This window comes from Candoia aspera, chromosome 16, assembly GCF_035149785.1.
Source record: "Candoia aspera isolate rCanAsp1 chromosome 16, rCanAsp1.hap2, whole genome shotgun sequence".
Lineage (NCBI taxonomy): Eukaryota > Metazoa > Chordata > Lepidosauria > Squamata > Boidae > Candoia > Candoia aspera.
In genome coordinates this window covers 1,530,857-1,537,007 of record NC_086168.1, presented here as the reverse complement: position 1 = coordinate 1,537,007, position 6,151 = coordinate 1,530,857, and the positions used below count along the sequence as shown (strand labels likewise).

Genomic DNA, 6,151 nt, shown 5'->3' with positions numbered 1-6,151 from the left:
GGGGAGGGGGAGGGATGAGAAAGAAAAGCAAAGACTTTTTGTTTTGTTGAACTGCTCGGGCAAGGAGGGGAGAAATGTCCCTCCGATGTAAATAAAGTTTCTCTTTGTCCTCTGCTTAAATGACATGGCTGCTGGTACAGTTCTTTTGCTGGGGGAGACAATTAAAAAAAAAAAAGATTTGGACTATTTTGTGAGATATATGCTGCCAAGTCCCGGGCTGGGTGCCAACAGCTATATTTTTATAATATGCAGAACTCAGTATTGTGAACTCAGTTCCCTTAGTAAACTAAAATTCCATGCATTGTATGAGCCCAGAAATAACATTAATTCAACAACCAGGTTAAGCATGTCTGATGAAGCCCAAGGGCAGGCAGTTCTGACTTCGCATCATTCCCCAGCCATGAAATGAAACATTGATTCCTTAGCGATGGCATAGGCGTCAGGAGATTGGTACCAGTCCAGCACATTCACCTTTGCCACCATGCTCCAAACAGAGATCATCTGAAATGTCCCTGCGTCCATTTCTCTGACAGGGTCTACTTGCTCAAAGCAACAGCCAACGTTTGCACTGGAAATAGGAAACTGGTGGCTTTGCTTCCAGGCTCACTGCAGACCCATGCTTTCAAATCTCAATGGCATATAGTGGTAGACTTCACAAGTTTTTTTGTTTTTTTTAAAGATGACCATGCTGACCTCCTTTCCTGTGGTCAGGTTTCCTCCAAGGAAGTGTGAGGGAGCATAACTGGCTCTGCGCGCTTGGCCAAGATAAAAGTCAACCACCCCTCTTCAAAAAACACTTGGGACAGATCCCACGCTTAAGCAGGCAGACCTCCTACTAACAGGGCAATACCTGAGTCTGCGCTAGTCCCCCTCCCCAAACCCAGAAGCTGTACAAGTTGCTTTTTCGAGGGAGGAATTCTACCATCTTTGCCACTTGCAACCATGAGAAGCCCTAAGGCCACTTCTCCAGGCTTCTGAAATGGCATCTGAATCCAACTCTCAAACTGCTGTCAGAATATGAAGACGACAGACAAAAAAAATGAAAGCAGACCTGGAAGGGATAGGAACACTCAGCTTTTATTGGCAGCTTCGACTTTTAAGGCAGCTCTTTGTGGCATTATTTCACTCTCCCGCTAGCCTCAAGAAAACCAGGGCACATTTCTTTCAATGTTTGGAATTAACAGCAGGTTCACCTTTCAAGGATGTGAGCTATCAATCCCTGGCAGCTTAAATTGCAGCAAATGTTTTTGTAATGCAATCTCAAGTAGGTTGCCCTTGTCCTGGTTCCACAAGGGGGAAGGATGGACACAGGCCGAGATCAGAGTCTGAACCAGGCCAAGCTCTTAACCTTGAGACCGAACAACCCTTCCTGATTGGTTCCTGGCAGCGTCCAGCTGGAATGCAAAGACCATCCCTAAGGTGCAGCTTTAGCATCCTTCCTAGAAAATGGTAGGTTTCACATCTTGAAACTAATTACCATATTCAAATCCTGTTCCATCTAAAAAAAAATTAATGCATTTTTGCAAGCACAGCACCGCTTGTCCAATAACCTTCCTGAGGGTCTTACCATAACAGAGCCTAGGGAAACTGACCCTCATCAATTCAAAATCATTTAATGAATGAGAAAATCACTTATTTTGGAAGGTGGCGAGGCCTCGGCAAAAGTCTGACATAACCAGCTGTGTTTCAGCCCCACATTCTCTAGGCTGGCCCAAAGTTGGCCAAAGATCCTGGAGATAAGCAATTTTTGATTTGACCAAATGTTGAGATATAGAAGTAGAAACGAACCGTACAGGCAGTATCTCCTTTCGCTTAAGCATGACTGCTGGTGATATCTATTTACTGTACTGTGCTGCATTATTTTCTTGGCATTACAGAAGAGTGCAGTGTTTGCCAAGCTTGCCAAGCTCTGGGGTGTTTTTTTTCCAGCCTAGTCCTGCTCAGCTTTTGGACTGGAAATTCCGGGGTTCAGATTCCCTGCAGGGAGGGAGGCTCTGAAACAGCTTGTAGATCTCCCATTGCCCTTCTGCATCTTTGCCCACTTGCAAGACCAGACCCTTGTAGTTTAGAAGTAACACTGCAGGTATGCTATTAAGGAGACGATTTACGCAATAAAATTGAGCATGCTCTCTAGAAGATTCACCAGTTTCTTGAAAAGTCAAGGTTAAATTTGGGTTGGTTTTTTTTTAAACACACTCATCCAGCTTGCCTGCTTTTACCAAGATTTTAAATGACCCTGTTCTTCAAAACCAATCTCTCGGTGATATGCAAACTCAGCTGTGCACAAAGACTCAGTTCAACATGCTCCAGAGTTTCTTTACTGTAAATTTTTTTTTAACACAGACAGTAGGGAGAGGCCACAATGCAAAATCAGTGGGGTTACCATCCTATAGGCAGTGCTGGGCTTTTCTACATCTTCCTCCACATTGTTCTTCGACTGCAAGTTCAGGGGTCATATTTAAACCCTGTGGCGTTTCCCAACTCAGAACAGGAAATACCCATAGCTGATACCACTGAGACTCAGAACCAGGCTCAGGGGCTACAAAACCACAGGCTAGCAATCCCTATGTAACAGGTAAGCACGATTTCCATGCAAGCCTCAGTTAAACTTTCCAAGGAATATGGTAGGGGAAGAACACCATTCCACCTCTGGGACCTCCCAACCTGGCCTATCCTCTATTTGCTTGCTCATTACTGGCCGCCTCCTTGTCCTAGGTATCGCTCCCAATCCTTGAACGAGATGGCCCATTGCCTTCCGGGCTCTCTTCTCTCCCTTGCAAGATTCAGGTTAGTGCTCTTCTTGGGGGTTGCAAAGCCCCTCTGACTCAGGTGTGCTCATTTCTTGATTACTCTTGTGCCTTCTTTCTGGATGGGTCCTCAATTTCTCAGCCAACCCTACATTCCCAGGTCTTTCCACCCAAACCGAAGTGAGGCCCAACCCTACCTGGCTTCCCAGTTTGAAAAAAGCCACCCAGAATTTGCCACCTGTACCTGAGCACAAGACATTTGGGGGGGAAGAGGTGCAGCCAAGCAGGGCAAAACAGACTGGCTGTCATGTTCCCTGTTGCAAGGCATAAGTGCATCACAACGGGGAACATGCACATCAGGAAAGAGGAAGGGATAACCATTATCCTTTAAACACACACATCATCCCTTAAGCACCCAAACCCGTAAATAAATCACCAGGACAATAGAAGCGCACCTCGGACAGGACCTGGAAACCATTAACAGATTGGGGGAACTCCCACCCATTACCCAGGGGGACGCACCTGCACCGGACGAAGGCAAGGAGACAAAGGGAAACATCGGAGATCGCCCGAATCACCCGTCGTCAGACCCATACCAACTCTAATCACCCATCCGGACCTGGCTTGGGGGACAATAGGGGGTGGAGGACAAGGTCCACCACCGGGGTATAAACGGGATACCACATCCGCATTCCCGTCTTTTTCTCCGTATGCATTCTGCTTCAATAAACTCGGAAATCCTTAGACCCTTTAAGTGAGTCCGTGTCTTATTCGAAGTAAGGCTACCCTGACACTGGCACAACTTGCTTCCCGCTTCTTTGGAAGGCTTCCATTCTTTCTGATCATAAGATAACCAACAATATCCAGCCACATTACAGCTGACCACGGCAAGGGCCAGAAGGCCTTCTTTGCCCCCTTCTCCCCCCAACAACACTCTTTTGTTTTAACAGGCACTCTCTGCTGTGTGGAATGCAGGAAATGGGTTCATACCAGGGGGATGCAAACTGTTCCACGCACAAGCAGCTGCTTCTGTGCATCTGGTGCCCAGACTGATACAGGCACGTTCCAACTGTTTTGTTCTGTGCATGCAACAAAACGAGGCTGTTTAAGTCAATACTACCTTTCCTTTGGGAGTTCAACATGGCCGACATAACATCCCCTCCAATTCCTTTATATAACAACTGCATGATATGTTGGGCGGTGAGTGCATGGCCCCAAGTCAGCCCCTGGCTGGCTGGCTGGACCAGAAACTAACATCCCTGCTCCCAGTTCAACAATTAACCACCCCACCGGCCCTCTCATACTTCTAGGCAGACCAAAATGCTCAGCGGTGCTTCAGGTGGGGAGACAGGCAGGAGGAATGGGTGCATGGGTGTGCGTGTGCACAGCTGTGAAGAGGGCCAGAAGGCACAAGATACATTGATCAAGCGGGCAGGCAGGCACAAACACTGCAGCTGCTGAAGAGAGGAGGCTCTTGCAACACACACCATTCTTGCTGTATTCGCCCCATCCAGATTTTGTTTCACCCAAAACCCAGAAGAGCCAAAACGTCCCAAGTTTTGGATCTGCTGAACTGAGGTTGACCCAAAACAGCTCAGGAAAACTAATGGAAGTGAATTCCAGATTCAAAATTTAAAAAAAATTCTATTTCATGAACACCCATTATGGCCTCCAGAAAGCATTTCTGACCGAAAGTCAGGGAATAAAGGCTTCAGGTCAACAGACGAAGACGTTGAAAAGTTTCTTTTGGGAAAGTGCTTAACCCAAACTTCCCTCTATTAAAGGAAAGACCAGGATGCATTATCTGCACAAACTTTGTGAAGCTATTGTAGTTTCAGTATTTATTTGAACAATTTCTTACAATATGACAATACAATCTTACCTTTCAGAGCACATGTTGAAGGGCCAGCAACATGTTCCTGCAAATATGAAATGGTTTAGCTCATTTGGGTTCTAAAGATCGTTCCAATTATTCAGTAAAAACAAAAATATGAATTTTGAAAGTTCCTAATATAGATCAACAGAAACTTGATGAATATTCTTTAAGACTGACTTGCCTTTTCTAAAGTTACAAGAGCCATAAGATACCATAAATGGCAATGTTCCTGACCATCTGATAAAATGGTGAACTTGGTATCCTTGGAAACACAGTTGACAAGATGATTGCCTCCTTTCTCACCATACAATCCAGACTTAATCACATAATCTGAGATCGGCTCCTACACCCCTCCAAAAAGAGACTGAAAGAAAGCATGTAGCTTTGTCAGGCTAGTAATCATTCTGAGTGCCCACCCACCAGAGCACTGAGCGTAGACCTAGCCTGCTTCTCTGTGCCACCTACTGACACAAACACAGCACTGTAGCTGTGCCTGCAACGCCTGTAGGGGCAGCACTCCTCCTCCTGGCCTCCCTCCCACAGGGATGCTTTTGAGAACAGGGACACCTACCAGTGCCCCCCTTGCTGTCTCCTTGTTCCATCTGCCTGAAAACTGGGAAGTGAGCAAAGAGTGGCATCATCCGTTTGCTGTGCAGTAAAGAGGTGTTTGTGTTTAAAACATCCCAGACACCTCCCTCGGTGCCCTTCAGGATCCCTGCCCACAGTCTTAAGCTCCATCTGCATGCCAGAGAATGGGTCCAGGACAGGCATCCTGAGCCAGCAGTGCAGAGGCACAGGACAGGCCCCTGGATACTCACTTTACATTCACAGGTTGCTGTGACACTGCCTCTCCTCTTTTAAGGCTCTCATGTTGTCACGAAGCTCCAGAAGTCCCATCCTGTGGGTCAGCCTAACCAAGCACTGGCGAGGCTTTGCTGTGGTGGTCTCTTCCCTTGCTGGTAATTTCTGCAATCCAAAGATCTAGCTGAATGCACTCCATGCACTCCAAAGCACCCCAAACCCAAGGCATGGCACGCAATGCTGTTCCTAAACCATCCCTGCCCCCCACCCTCCAGACTACCCTTTCCAAGTTAACAAGCACCAGTCCATTCCCTTGATGGCTTTGGAGGGCAGCTGATCCAAATGGACATGACCATTCTCTCTAGTTCCCGCTTCATTTGCTTAATGCTTTAGTTTGTAAGAATTGTAATGCTATGTGCCAGCCAACCAGGAAAAAGAGAAGGGACCAGATGGTTGCTTGTTGGGCAACAATTCATTCTGGGTGCTCACAGGCCACAGAAGACTGAGCTTAGACACAGCCAGCTTCTCTTTGCCACCTGATGACACAAACACAGCACAACAGCTGCACCTGCTGGGGCAAGGGTCTCCCAGAAAGTCAGACTCACCTCAGCTCAAGGGGGGAACCTCCTCCTGGACCCATGGCGGCAACTTAGTTCCAATTTGACAAAAGAACCAGGAAAAAAAAAAAAACCAATGGTGAGGAAGAGTCCAAACCAGCTACTCACAC

At 46.9% G+C, this 6,151-nt stretch overlaps 2 long non-coding RNA genes and 2 other non-coding genes across 5 annotated transcripts; all 4 read right to left on the bottom strand.

Annotated features, from left to right (window-relative positions):
- Window positions 1-1,052: 1,052 nt before the first annotated feature.
- Window positions 1,053-4,639, bottom strand: LOC134506198 (uncharacterized). Of its 2 annotated transcripts, none has more exons than XR_010068782.1 (2): window positions 4,630-4,639; window positions 1,053-1,498 (listed from the first exon to the last, which is right to left on the bottom strand). It is a non-coding gene; the product is annotated as an uncharacterized LOC134506198 (long non-coding RNA). The 2 variants fall into 2 exon arrangements; XR_010068783.1 differs by lacking the exon at window positions 4,630-4,639 and adding an exon at window positions 2,945-3,046.
- Window positions 4,637-6,130, bottom strand: LOC134506196 (uncharacterized). The gene is made up of 3 exons (XR_010068780.1): window positions 6,030-6,130; window positions 5,442-5,589; window positions 4,637-5,236 (listed from the first exon to the last, which is right to left on the bottom strand). It is a non-coding gene; the product is annotated as an uncharacterized LOC134506196 (long non-coding RNA).
- LOC134506378 (small nucleolar RNA SNORA17) lies at window positions 5,007-5,138 on the bottom strand. The gene has a single exon (XR_010068799.1). It is a non-coding gene; the product is annotated as a small nucleolar RNA SNORA17 (small nucleolar RNA).
- LOC134506379 (small nucleolar RNA SNORA17) lies at window positions 5,881-6,005 on the bottom strand. Its single transcript, XR_010068800.1, has one exon. It is a non-coding gene; the product is annotated as a small nucleolar RNA SNORA17 (small nucleolar RNA).
- Window positions 6,131-6,151: the final 21 nt, after the last annotated feature.